Genomic DNA, 13968 nt, shown 5'->3' on the forward strand with positions numbered 1-13968 from the left:
TGCCGGCGGGATCGCTTGGATCTCGAGAGTCGGCAAGAAGGAAGCATATCTGGAGGGTGAGCTCCGCAGCAAGTGGGAGGAGTGGAGAGCAGAGTGGTGCTGGATCGTCGAGGAGAACCCGCAGCCTTTTACTGCCCTGCGACAAGCCCCAATAGCATGCGGAAACGATTGGAGCAACATGGCCCCGGAAGACGGCAGGCTGAAAATTGCCATCACCCGGATTCTTCGCCTCAGGCTTGCCGGGCTCACCGTAGGCGCTGTCGGCGCAGATTTTCTTCGCCGCCGCATCGCCCCCCTGCAGGAGAGGGGGAGACCCGCCTGGGAGTTCAAGAACTCGGCGGATATGATGAGGCTGCGCCCGGGCCTCAACTTCAATTTCACCGTCCTGGAGCTGGATGTGATGCTCCTGGAGCTGTTCAAACGCGATCCTCAGCATCCATTCACATTGCCGAGGACTGTTGTTCCGTTATGCAACAATTCTTTGCTCGACCGGATCCGCACAATGATGCCGTTGTGCGATTCGCACGGAATCGCCCCAACTTGGCAAGAACCTGCGGATGACGTCGTGCGGGCGTTCTTCGACGACTTGGTAGAAGTGCCGGTCCGCGCTGATGAACAGAAGACCCTCACCCGCGACACCACTGATGATGAGATGCAGCGCATCGCCACCAGGCTGGAAGAGGTGGCGGCAGTAGTTGCCGCAGGCAAGTTCGGGTTCACCATGGAGGAGGCAGAGGCGGCAAGCCTTGCCGAGCGTGAGGAGTTTGCCGGCGAGGAAGATCTTGCCGGCCCTGAAGCTGAGCCGAGCGAGCTCGGCGAGGAAGAGCCCGAACCTTCAGACAGCTTGCCGCAGGCGGAACCCCCGGCCCCGCCAAGAAGGCGTCTTTGCAAGGCTGCTGACGTAGCGGGGAGGCAGATGGGTCAACAACCGTCGAGCCGCGCGACACGCTCTACCGCGGCAAGCACCGTTGCTGCGGGAGCGCCTCACGCCGCCGCGGCAACTGGAGCGGGGTCTTCCCGGTCCGCCATCACTGCTCCTGCCAAGCGGGCGAGGGAGCCTACTCCTCCGCCTCGCCGCACCGGAGGCGAGCCGGACTTCGATCTCTCCGCGCTCAGCTCCGACGATGAAGAAGAAGAGTAAGATCCCCTTGCTGTCCTCGTAGTTCTTCAATTCTTGCTATCTTGTTGCTTTCGTCTTGTATCCGACTTGCTTCGATCTGAATCCATTCCTTTTCAGGACGCTGGCTCAGAGAGCGGCGAAGAGAGCCAAGGCCCCGGTGACTGTCATCGAAGATGATCCCACCGTGTCAGCAGGGGGTGTGTCTGAGACCACCTTGACGGACCCGGCAACTACTCCCCAAAGCAGCCCCCAGCGCAGCCCCCAGCGTAAGTTTATAGTTTACTTCCTACCGTCAGGCGCGCATGGGTGCTCTTTTCTCTACTGATATCTTGACTGCTGATTTGTGTAGGAGCGGAACAGCCTCACCAGGAGTGCCCGAAAGCTGCTCCCGAAGTGCCATCTGCTTTGACTACACCGCCAAGGGAGGAGTCCCCGGCAAGGGAGCGCTCTCCGGCAAGGGGGAACTCTCCGGCAAGGGACAGTTCTCCGGCAAGGGACGGCACCAGTGATCCTCCGGCAGTTGAGACCGCGACCGCAGATCCTAGCACAGGTAATTTTCTTGCCTGAAAATTTCCCTTGGGTTCTTCTTCTTCTGAATTTTCTTTCTTGGATTTTTGCTTGACTTTTCTCCCTTTTTCGTTCCTCAGATCCATCTTCTGCGGAGCCAATGGAAACCGAGGACGCCGGCGAGGAGAACGCGCGCAGCAACAACGACGACGCCGCCGCCACCGAAGAAGAGGCCGGTGCTGATGATCCCGCCGGCGAAGTGGCCGCCAAGGCTGCCGCCGCAGAAGCTGGCGAGGAATCCGGCGATCGCACTGACGGCTCCGAGGCCGCAGGAGCGCCAGGCGCTGCACCGACCGCCGATCCCCCCGCCGCTGCTGCAGAGCCAGGCTCCAAACAGCCGCAGCCCGACGCCTACCTGAAGGCTGGCGATGGCATATTCATCAAGCTCCCCTGGGCGTCGAGCTCTAGGGCGCCGGTCGAAGGAGAAACTTTTGACGAAGAGGTGCTCGCCTCCGCTGGGCTGGCGCTGGTCGATGCGCCAAGCAGCAGCAGCGACGAGTGTGAGGAGGAGCGGCTGCTGCGGAAGCTGCTATCGCTCTACCGCGCCCGACAAGCCAAGCTGGCGTCCCTAGAGGCACTTGTCGCGAAGGCGGGAGTTGACATTGAGAAGCGCATGGAGGAGCGCCGGGGCCTCAGGCAGGAAACTCTCCGGTCCTTGGCGGAGGAGCGGGAGCAACTTCTCGAGGAGCGGAAAGCCTTCCTCCTCGAGAAGGCTGAAGCTAAAGAGAAGCAATGGCTTGTCGCCGAAAACTTATTCGCGTAGGAAGGAGAGTTGGCGCAGCGCAAGGTCAATCTTGACAGCCACGAGGAGGAGCTTGCCGCGCGCGAGCAAGCAATTGGCGGGGCCCTCAAGGAAGCAAAGGACGCTGCCGCAGCTGCTGAGGCCGCCAAGAAGGGGCTGGAGGTGAAGGTGGCGCAGCTGGAAGCCGATCTCAGGGCGAGCGGCGAGGAGCTCGCTGTGCTCAAGCATGAGCGCGAGAAGGATGTTGCCGCTCATGGTGAGCTGCAAGGCCTTCTCGCAGAGAGGAGCAAGGAGCTCAGCGCCGCCAAGGATTCCAATGCGGACCTCGAGTTGAAGCTGGCCACCTTGACTCAGACGCTGGACGGCGCCAGGGAGTGGGAGGTGGCCTTGTCGGAGAAGATCAAGGCCGACAAGGCGCTGCTGGCGAATGCTGCTGCCGCCCACGACGCCTTCAGGGAGACAGTGGAGCATTGGACTGAAGGTATTGTGGATGCTGCCGCAGCCATCGACGAGGAGTTGGCGCAGCTGGGGATGGAGGATTTTGCGTATCCCTCCGACGAGCATCTCCAACCCAGCGCCAAGCTCAGCCTGTTCTTCAAAGGCATGGCGACGGCCCTCCAGCGACTCCGGGAGAGGATCCCAAAGCAGCTGGCCGACGAGTCGCGCAGGATTTGCGCGGGGGCTCTCCAGAAGGTGCTGATGAAGGTGGCGTTCCGCAATCCAGGCCTCAACCTCACCAACGTCCTCAAATCCTTGCCGCCGGATGCTGATCTGGATGCGCTCAAGGCCCTTGTCGCACCCATTGTGGACAAGGTGAGCGAGATCAAGAGGGTTGAGGGCGATCGCGTAGATTAGGCCACCCATTTCTTTTTCTCTTTGTCGCTGCTGGTCATGTCACGAGAACAATCTATTAGAGCTGCGACAAGCTATCTTGTAATATAACTTTATTTTGGGTAGAGATTGCTATGTTATTTCCTTTACTTGCTCCCTTCCTTTGTATGTTTTTACCCTACGCTTTTAGGGAACTTGACGGCGCAGGCACCTTTGCCGCGAGCGCTGAGTGCGGGACATCAGCAGCCTGCTGGCAATGCCGCTTCCAACAAGAAACCTTGTCGCAACTAATCGCAGCTCACTTAAGTTGTTGAGTGGACTCGAAACAAAGTAAGGGCGCAACTAGCTACGAGTTGGTTCCTCCGCGCATAGGTTTTCCATACAAAGTACGGTCGTTCAAGGAACATAACTTAAAAATTTAAAAACTGATTGCTCAAACTTTTGCAACTTAGCTTTCTGTTGTTTGCTTTCCGGCAAGGCGAAACTTGCTTGAACGATGCCTGATGTAGCTTTTCTGTCGCTTGCTTTCCGGCAAGGCAGAACTTGCTTGAACGATGCCTGGTCCACATCATAATCTTCTCCTTTCCCCCCGGCAAACTTGTGTGCGAGGGAACCTTGCTTTCCTTTATTAGAAAAAGAAAGAAGAGAAAATAAAGATATGGTGCCTTCCGGCTCGTTATTGCTTACCGGGGGCTGTGCTGCACAAAGTGTCAGATAATGCGTGCAAATATAAGGTAGAAAGCATGAAATTGACAAGATGTGCTGAGCACATGAGCTTTACTTATGCACGGGATCTGCGCCCGGCTTTGTACAAAGGATTACATGCAACATCGGCAAGACTTGTACAAAAGGTGGTTGCCGGAACGGGTTCCGGCAACCGCGCCCTACGGGTAAAACTTACGAAGATGCTCAATGTTCCAGGAGTTGCTCACCGGGGTGCCATCTTCGGTCTCAAGGCAGACAGCGCCAGGCCTAGTGACTCGTTTCACCCGGTAAGGGCCTTCCCACTTTGGCGTCAACTTGTTGGAATTCTTGGCGGACTGAACGCGCCGAAGAACAAGGTCGCCTTCCTCGAAGCTTCTGGCATTAACTTTGCGGCTATGGTAGCGGCGCAAAGCTTGCTGGTATCGAGCAGCTCGTACAGCAGCCTGAAGACGGTCCTCCTCAAGGAGCAACGCGTCATCTTGTCGCAGCTTCTCTTGCTCAAGCTCATCATAAGCGAGAACTCGAGGCGACCTGTATACGAGTTCCGTGGGGAGAACTGCCTCTGCTCCATAGACTAGAGCGAAAGGTGTCTGGCCAGTGGCTCGATTTGGCGGCGTCCTGATCGACCAAAGAACCACCGGCAGCTCCTCGATCCAGTTCCTTCCGCACTTGCGCAGCCTGTCGAAAGTCCTGGTCTTGAGCCCGCGCAGCACTTCAGCATTTGCCCTTTCCGCTTGACCGTTGCTTCTCGGATGAGCAACAGAAGCGAAGCAGACCTTGGCGCCAAGATCTTGGACGTACTGCATGAAGGTGCGGCTCGTGAATTGCGTGCCGTTGTCGGTGATGATCCTGTTAGGGATCCCGAAACGACAAACAATCGACCTAAAGAACTTGACTGCTGACTGTGCTGTCACCTTCCTCACTGGTTCCACTTCCGGCCACTTTGTGAACTTGTCGATTGCAACGTACAAGTACTCAAAGCCCCCGACAGCTCGGGGAAAGGGGCCGAGGATGTCGAGCCCCCAGACCGAAAATGGCCAGGATAAAGGGATTGTCTGGAGAGCTTGAGCTGGCTGGTGTATCTGCTTGGAATGGAACTGGCACGCTTCACACTTGGTTACTTGTGCAGTTGCATCCTGGAGGGCTGTCGGCCAAAAGAAACCTTGCCGGAACGCTTTGCCAGCAAGTGCTCTTGCGCCAATGTGGTGACCACATATGCCTCCATGTATCTCTGCCAACAGTTTTTGTCCGTCTTCCCGGTGAATACACTTCAATTTCACACCGTTGAGTCTTCTTCTGTACAGTGTGTTGTCGACAAACTGGTACATACTTGACTGCCGGGCTACTCTTTCCGCTTCTTCTTGCTCTTCGGGAAGTTCTCCTGTCTGAAGGAAACGGACAATCTACTGCGCCCATGCTGGAGCTTGCGGCTCGACAACAAGGACTAAAGGCACATCTGCTGCTGCAGGAACATCCGCTTCTACGGCGAGAACCTGTGGCTCTGCCGGAGCTTGATGTTCCCCGGCAAGCTTGCCGGAGCAAAACTTGTCGGGAGCGTCTGCTTCAACGGAACAAACCCTAAGGCTTGCCGGAGCAGACTGCTCCTCAGCACCCTCGCTGTTGACCTTGGGGACCTTCTTGGCGGCGGCTTTGGGGAGCTCTGCCGGAAAGTAGTCACCAGAAATCAACTTCCTCTTCTTGCTCTGTCCAGTTGATGGCGTTACGGATGGTTGAGTCAGCTTGAGCACAAAGATCCCTGGTTCCACAGGTAACTTCAGTGCGGCGCACTTTGACAGGCCATCGGCAATGTCGTTCTGAGCTCTTGGAACATGTTCCATCTGCAGGCCGTCAAAGTGCTCTTCTAGCTTTCTCACTTCATCAACATATGCTTCCATCAACGGACTCTGATAGTTCTTGTTCACTTGGCGGACGACAAGCTGTGAGTCACCCCTGACAATGAGCTTCTTGATCCCAAGGTCCGCTGCGATCCTGAGACCGGCAAGCAATCCTTCATACTCTGCAGTATTGTTCGTTGCTTGCTCCTTGGGAAAGTGCATCTGGACTACGTACTTGAGGTGCTCTCCAGTGGGTGCAACAAGTAGCACGCCCGCACCGGTGCCTTGCAGTGAGAAGGCACCATCAAAGTACATCAGCCACTCTTTGTTTGCTTCTTTGACGGGGATGCTCGTTTCTGGAATTTCTTCATCTGGTGTTGGCGTCCACTCTGCTATGAATTCTGCCAATGCTCTGCTTTGGATAGTTGAAGTGCTCTCAAACTTGAGGCCAAAGCTTGACAGTTCCAGCGCCCACTCAACAATCCTGCCTGTCGCTTCTGGATTTTGCAGTATCCTCTTCAGCAGAAAACGAGTGACGACTGTGATCTCATGTGCTTGGAAGTAATGGCGCAGCTTTCTCGAGGCCATGAGGAGGCCGAAAAGCAATTTCTGCACACGAGAGTACCTTGACCTAGCCCCCTGCAGAAGGGAACTGACAAAGTAAACTGGGCGCTGTACCATTCTCTTCTGCATCTCCTCATGCCCCTGCACAGATCCATCCTTGTCGGGGCCAGAGCTTGCCGGTGAAGTCCTCTGCTTGTCGCTGGATGCATCTGCCGTGGTTGCTGGCTCATCATCCGCCTCCCTCTCCGCCACTAACGCAACACTAACCACTTGATTGGTCGCCGCTATATACAGCAGCAACTTCTCTTGTGGTTTAGGTGCGACAAGTGTTGGAGTGGAGGACAGGTATCTCTTCAAGTCCTGCAGCACAGGCTCCGCCTCCGGAGTCCATTTCATTGGACCTGCCTTTTTCAAAAATTTTAAAAATGGCAGGGCGCGCTCAGCAGACCTAGAGATAAACCTGCTGAGAGCAGCTACACAACCGGCAAGTCTTCATACATCCTTGACGCGCTTTGGTGCTTCAATCTGCTCAATGGCCTTGATCTTGTCGGAATTGGCTTCAATTCCCCGCTGAGACACGAAGAACCCGAGAAGCTTGCCAGAAGGGACTCCAAACACACACTTCTCGGGGTTAAGCTTGAGGTTGATCTTGCGCAGATTTGCAAAGGTTTCGTCTAAATCTTGAATCAGAGTTGCTTTGTCCTTGCTCTTGACCACTATGTCATCCATGTATGCTTCCACATTTCTGTGCATTTGTGGCTCAAAAGCGTCATGGACTACCCTTGCAAATGTTGAACCAGCATTCTTCAAACTGAAAGGCATCCGTACGAAACAATATGTGCCACATGGGGTAATGAATGCGGTCTTCTCCTCATCCTCTTCTGCCATGAAGATCTGATGATATCCTGAGTAGGCATCAAGAAATGAAAGCAAGTCACATCCGGCCGTGGAGTCAACAATCTGGTCGATGCGCGGCAAGGGAAATGGGTCTTTGGGGCAAGCTTTATTAACATCGGTAAAGTCGATACAAAGCCTCCATTTCCCGTTTGCCTTACGCACGACTACAGGATTGGCCAACCACGTAGGATGGAGCACTCCTCTGACAAGGCCTGCTGCTTCCAATTTCTTGATCTCTTCTGCAATGAATTCTTGGCGCTCCAGTGCCTGTTTCCTGACTTTCTGCTTGACGGGCCGCACATGAGGGCAGACGGCGAGATGGTGCTCGATTACTTTCCTGGGAACACCGGGGATGTCAGACGGTTGCCACGCAAACACGTCGACGTTCGCCCGCAGGAAAGCAATGAGCGCGCTTTCCTATTTAGGGTCGAGAGTGGCACTGATGGTGAAGGTACCACCAGTGTTGTCCTCCTTGGCGGACACCTTCTTGGTCTCTGGTGGAGCTGCCATTGTCTTCTTACACTTGCCGGTGGAGCTCGATGGTGCGTCCTCGACGGTAGCGCAGCACTCCGAAGAGGTGCGCTTGCCGGAGTGGGCATCAGAACTCTTGCCGGACTTGGTCTTCTTCTTCGCCCCGGGAGCTTCAGCGGCAAGTGACTTGCGATCTGTTGCGACTGTTGCTTCCCGGTAGATCTTGTCGGCGCAGATAAGAGCATCCTTCTTGTCGCCAGGGGCAGAGATGACACTTATCAGGCCTGGCATCTTCAGCACATTGTATGCATAGTGAGAGGCTGCCATGAACTTGGCCAGTGCTGGACGGCCAAGTATCCCATTGTAAGGCAATGGAAAGTCAGCAACATCAAAAGTGACCCTCTCAGTTCTGAAGTTCAACTCGTTGCCAAATGTTACCGGCAACGTGATCTTTCCCTTTGGCTTGCTCCTTCCCGGATTGATTCCTTGAAATGTGCCGGTCTCTTCGAGCTCGCCATCAGGGATCTGGAGTTTCTGGAGCACCACGTAGGAGATCAGGTTCAAGCCGGCCCCGCCGTCAACTAGCATCTTAGTGACCTTGAGGTTGCGGATAGTTGGTGAAACCAACATCGGCAAGCACCCGACCGCAGTTATGCGATCCGGGTGGTCCTCAATATCAAAGATGATAGGCGTGCTGGACCATTTCAGAGGCCTGCGTGACTCGACGGGTGGTTCTGCTGCATTGACTTCCCGCACCCATTGCTTGGGCTGGCGGTGTGAAGTATGCAGAGAAGCACCACCGTCAACGCACATGACCTCTGTGGCTTTCTGGAACTCCTGCTCATCGGTCTCATCTTCATCCATATCTTCATCGTCGTCGTCATCTTCATCCTTGTCGCGGCCGCGAGGAGGTCTGTCTCCTTGCCGCTGCTTGGCCTTGCCGCGGCGTCCTCCTCGGCCGGGACGTTTCTTGCCGGCTCCTCCAGCACCTTCCTGGGCTTTCTCCTTGTCGCGCCGCTCGTACTCAGCTTTTTGCTGCTCAACAAGCTGCTCGACCTTCTTGCAGCTCTGGAGGTCATGGCCCTTGGTGCGGTGGATCTTGCAGTATTGCTTGTTGGTGCCGTCCTGCTTGTCGGTGACTGCCACATCTGCGGCAACCTCCTTGCCGGAGCTACCAACTTTGGGTTTCTTGCCGGACTGCTCAACGACCAGCACCTCTTTGCCTTTCTTCTTCCTGTTGTTCCGCCGCCGGTTTTTCTTTGCTGGGGCAGTCTCCTCACTATCAGATCCTCCTGCTCCTGTATTCTCTCCGGGGAGTCTCCTCCCTTCCTCAGCACGTGCACACTTGTCGGCCAGGGCATATAGCTCACTGACGTCTCTGATCTTGCACATCGCCATCTCCTCCCGCATCCTGCGGTTCCGCACGTTCTGATGGAACGCGCTGATTACCGCAGCAGGGTGGACATCTGGGATGTTGTGCTGTACGCGGCTGAATCTCTGAATGTACTTGCGCAGGGGCTCTCCTTCCTTCTGGGCGAGCAGATGAAGGTCGCTCTCTTGGCCATGAGGCTTGTGGCCGCCTGTAAAGGCGCCGACAAACTGATGGCACAGGTCAGCCCAGGAGGATATGGAGTTGTCCGGCAAGTGCATGAGCCAGGATCTGACATTGGGCTTCAGCACCAGCGGAAAGTAGTTGGCAAGGATCTTGTCGTCCCGCCCCCCAGCAGCTTGCACCGCGATGGTGTAGATGCTGAGGAACTCCGACGGATGCGACTTGCCGTCGTACTTCTCTGGTACATCTGGCTTGAAATTCTTCATACTGGGCCACTGGACTTGCCGCAGCTCACGAGTGAACACAGGGCAACCTACTGCGTACGGCAAGTCGCCTGGTTCCCCTGGCGCATGCATGTCAACAGAGGGCCCAGCGCGCTTGTCAGATTGACATCGCGCTTCTCTCCGGCGCTCGATGCGAGTACGAGCGTCTTCTTGCTGTTGTTCGTGAAGAACTTGGCGCTGATCGCGACGAGCTCGTGGATCTGATGATGCGGTGGAGTCGCTGTCGAGGTGGATCCGACGAGTCAGCGATCTTGGCCTTCGGGATGGAGAGTGCATGGTGGTTGCACCCCCACCGGTTTCGTCGCCACCGGCTCATGCCTGGCAGTCCCGCCGCGGCCGCGATGCACTTGGCTGCCGCGGAGTGTCGCCGTTGGCAAAGCCGATGAGACTCTGAATGGTGGCCTCCATTGGTCGATCTTGTCTTCCACTGGAGGGTAATCCAGGAGCAGTTGAGCTCGCGCCAAAGGTTCTGCTGGAATGGTGGGTGGCAGTGGCGAACGGTGCGAGGAGCGGGATATGCTCGGACTTCTAACTATGTTAGAAGGAGCAGTATCCCATCCAGGCGACCGTGCCTCGCTCGTGCCAGCATGTTGGCGTGCATGCTGGTCTTGAGCACCCCGAGATCCACCAGCTCGATCTTGGCCCAACAAACGTATGGTACTGCGAGTACCATGACGCTGTCGGTCCAGTGCCTCCTGAGATGGGTGAGGAACATGTACGGACGCCGAGGTTTGTGCAGCCTTGTCCTTGGACCTGGCAGCATCGTGAGCTTCCTCGTCGACGTCCGTTCTTCCGCCGGCGTCCACTCCACCACCCGTTTGCTCTAGTGGTGGTGGGAGTGACATGGACGGAGCAGCTGCCGCCGAAGTTTTCTTCTTCGGTGGCATGTCGATGAAGAAAATGAAGATCTTGCTCGTGTGAACGCCGGATCAGGTTCACACAACCTCGACGCCCCCTACCTGGAGCGCCAAAGATGTCGGGGAAACTGATCCACGAACACCTATGGGGCCGGTGGACCGTGGCCCCTTTCGGTTCGGCGGGGGGCGAAGATCGCACGAAGAGCAGATCGAGGCGAAACACACGAGCAGTTTACCCAGCTTCGGAGCTCTCCGGAGAGATAATACTCCTACTGCTGCTTGTCTGATTGTATTGTGTTCTTGCTAGAGAGAGCTAGGTGTTTCTCTGGCTTCCGAATGAGCCGAACCCCCTTTACGTTGCGCATGGGCCTCCTTTTATATGCTCAAGGGGTCACCGACAGGTGGCAACGTAAACAAGGGTAAAAACGTAAAAAGAGAGGTAGTTGGTACAACTACCTGAACAGTGCAGCCTACCTAACCCTGACGGCAGGGGACAAAGGCATTAAATGCCCGTCTGCGTTGCCCAAACAGTGTAAAAAGGGACCGTCAGGGGAGCCACCGCTCGCCACGATGGCAGTCTTGTCAGCTTCGCATGCCACCGCGCACTGCTGGCTACACAGCCTCCCGCCACGCGCGCCTGGAAAGGCCCCCAGAGCGACACGTTGGTGGATGTGCTGGAGCATGGGTACAGAGTGGTAGCCTGCCGCGGCAAGCGCCTTGCCGTGTCCGTTGTCTTGTCGGGTCCGGAAGCTTGTCGCTCACCTGGCCTTGCCGGGACGCGCGGCGCGTCGCGGCAAGTTCCTTGAAATGCCTTGGTTAGCCTTTCCGGCAAGCTCCTCTTGCCGGGGCCTTGTCTCCTGAGCTTAAATACTTTGTTCTTGAATGGCTCCAAAGGAACCACGGAGGACCTTGACGGTCACCCGGCAAGCCTTGCCGCGGGGTGCTGCAACTGCCCGTGCACAAGTTCGGGATACTAGGGTACCCCTATTCTAGTACACCGACAGTATGCTACTGTTTGTCTACGAAAGATTTCCTAGAGTGCAAACCTTGTTACTATGAATCCCTAGAGTTTGTAGATCGTCAGCAAGGCAAGTAACACTTTGATCATATTTTTCTATACCCAGTTTTTACTATGCACTACTTTTGCTCCACAAATATTTGCATGAGTAGGATTGGGAACAAGTGGTTTGGTCATAGTACTTGAGGTAGGAACCTAATACCTTTTGAACACCTCCGGAATATATGTTATGCCCTATTATTTCTTAGCCATGCTCGTAGACGGGGATTGGATCGTGATACACATGGAAGTTATGAGAGTTATGAATCTTGGATAACATTAAGGTGGCAACTTTAATACACATCTGGGTGGATTTGTTTGGGCACCTGGAGAATCCAGTGTTTGTCCATTTGGAAAATCTCGGAGTACCTGTGTGATTTTTCCTCGGTTCGCCACCCAGGCTCAAAGGGATAATATGATATTTCATGCCTAGAAACTTCCGTGTGCAGCCACAAGACATTATGGGCCCTGGCATAGTTGAGTAAGTTGTATGAGCTCTCGAAGTGGTGGACTAGCAGATGGAGGGGAAAGTAGGTGTACCGGCCCGCCCGGAGTAGGGAGTTAATGCTTCAGAAAGACTATGTCTCGATCTTCCGATCATGGATGCGGTCGAGTCTTGTGGGGAAAAGTGCGCAACCTCTGCAGAGTGTATAAACTAATCATGGTTAGCCGTGACCCCGGTTATGGACATATTGAGTATTTGGAATTGGATATTATTGTTTATCTCATCACTCTGTAATTAAATGAATTGGGTTTAATGATGATACTTGTTTAATTGGGATTTGAGTTGGACGAACTTTCTCAGATATTGGTACAACTTGGGAGTAGTTTAAATAAAATGTATTCCTCTATTGTAGCGACAAACTATCTTTATGCAAAATCTTAAACTTAGAGGCTCCACCAGCCAAATATTGCATGTAGATATAGTTCTTGCATTCATTGCTTTACAGTGTAACTCTGCCAGCATATTCAATGTGCTAACCTACACGGCTGCAACGTCCCATGTTGCAGACTACTCAGACGACGAATAAGGTGCGATAGGTCATTGCCATACACTCAACTATGCCGTTGGTGTTGATGTACTAATTTACCTTCGAAGCTTCCGCAGTTATTTAGTTTAGATGGCCTTCAGCCCTCCTATTTTTGTGTAATCATACTCTTTATGAGGACTTGATGTAATACGTGTGTGATTGAACTCTGTTATAATTCCTCGTGTAATTTGTGTGTCAGCATTACCGATCCAAGGATGACACTTAAGCATAGAGACTTCGGTCCATTGGGATCGTGGTCGCTACACTAAAATTCCAGTATCATATAGGCATCTTGTGTAGGCCATAACTTTGTGCATGTTGCTCCGTTTTGGGTGTATAATATGTGAAAATGTTCATCTCTTGATGGTGTACATGCTAGTGTAATTTTCATTCATGTTACTCTTAAACTTGATGCCTTAATCATCATTGTAGAAGTGCTAAGTAATATAAACTACTGAAAACTGTTATAACTTGCTCTTTTGTCTTTTTATATCTTTTTGTGGGATTTTCTGTTGAGCATCATGTAAACATGTTTGAGGAGCATAATCATGCCATCTTTGCAGTGGTGCAATCCATTTATTTTCATGTGACCTGGGGTGAGTGCATAAAATTGTGAAGTGGGATACTTATTGTTAATGTTCTGCTAAGTCTGAATCTGTTATACCATGTTGCTATGTTTGTTTGATGCTATCATCAAATCCATGCATAATCTGGAGATGCCTACTTGACATGTTTTGAGGTCCATATTATGCTCTATCATGCCATGCCATTTGATGCCTCAGATATGTCATGTAGCATATGTTTTAATTGCCATGATCTTGACTAAAGGATGTTCCACTTTTCTGTTAACTTCATGATGCCATGTTGTGAGCTTGATATTAATTAATGTATGCCTCTTGTGGAGATGCTCTAATTCAATGAATTGCAGTATTTTATCGGTACCTTGTCCACATGCCAAGTTTGATAATTTTGGGCCTCATATGACCTGTGTTACAAGCTTGCGAACACGCTATGATAATGTTGTTGTTTTACACTTGCTGAAACTGTTACAACATTCAAATTTGTCTTGATGGTTCCCACTAATCCATGAGCCATATGAATATGATGCCTTGATGTTATTTTATGTTTGTTCTTTGTACTTTGATGCCATGCCCTTGGTTTCTATGTATAGTTCATGTAGCATCTTTGTTTCTTCGCTCCAGCATATCTTCATATTAACTCTACTGATGCATATGCCCTGTTTTTCACTGTCATAATCTGTGTTATCAAGTTGCTTTTTGCGTTGATTAGGATTAATCTTGATGCCTATGAACCTTAACCTTAATGATATTTGAAGAATGTTATCTTTACTTTGAGTGCATATCAAGTTTGTGTTCATATGTTTCATGTAGCATGTTGTTTTGATGATTGCAATGTGCCTACTTGTTGTTTTGGGCAGATTGTTGTTATAACTTG

This window comes from Triticum dicoccoides, chromosome 4B (assembly GCF_002162155.2).
Source record: "Triticum dicoccoides isolate Atlit2015 ecotype Zavitan chromosome 4B, WEW_v2.0, whole genome shotgun sequence".
In the NCBI taxonomy this organism is placed as follows: Eukaryota; Viridiplantae; Streptophyta; class Magnoliopsida; order Poales; family Poaceae; genus Triticum; species Triticum dicoccoides.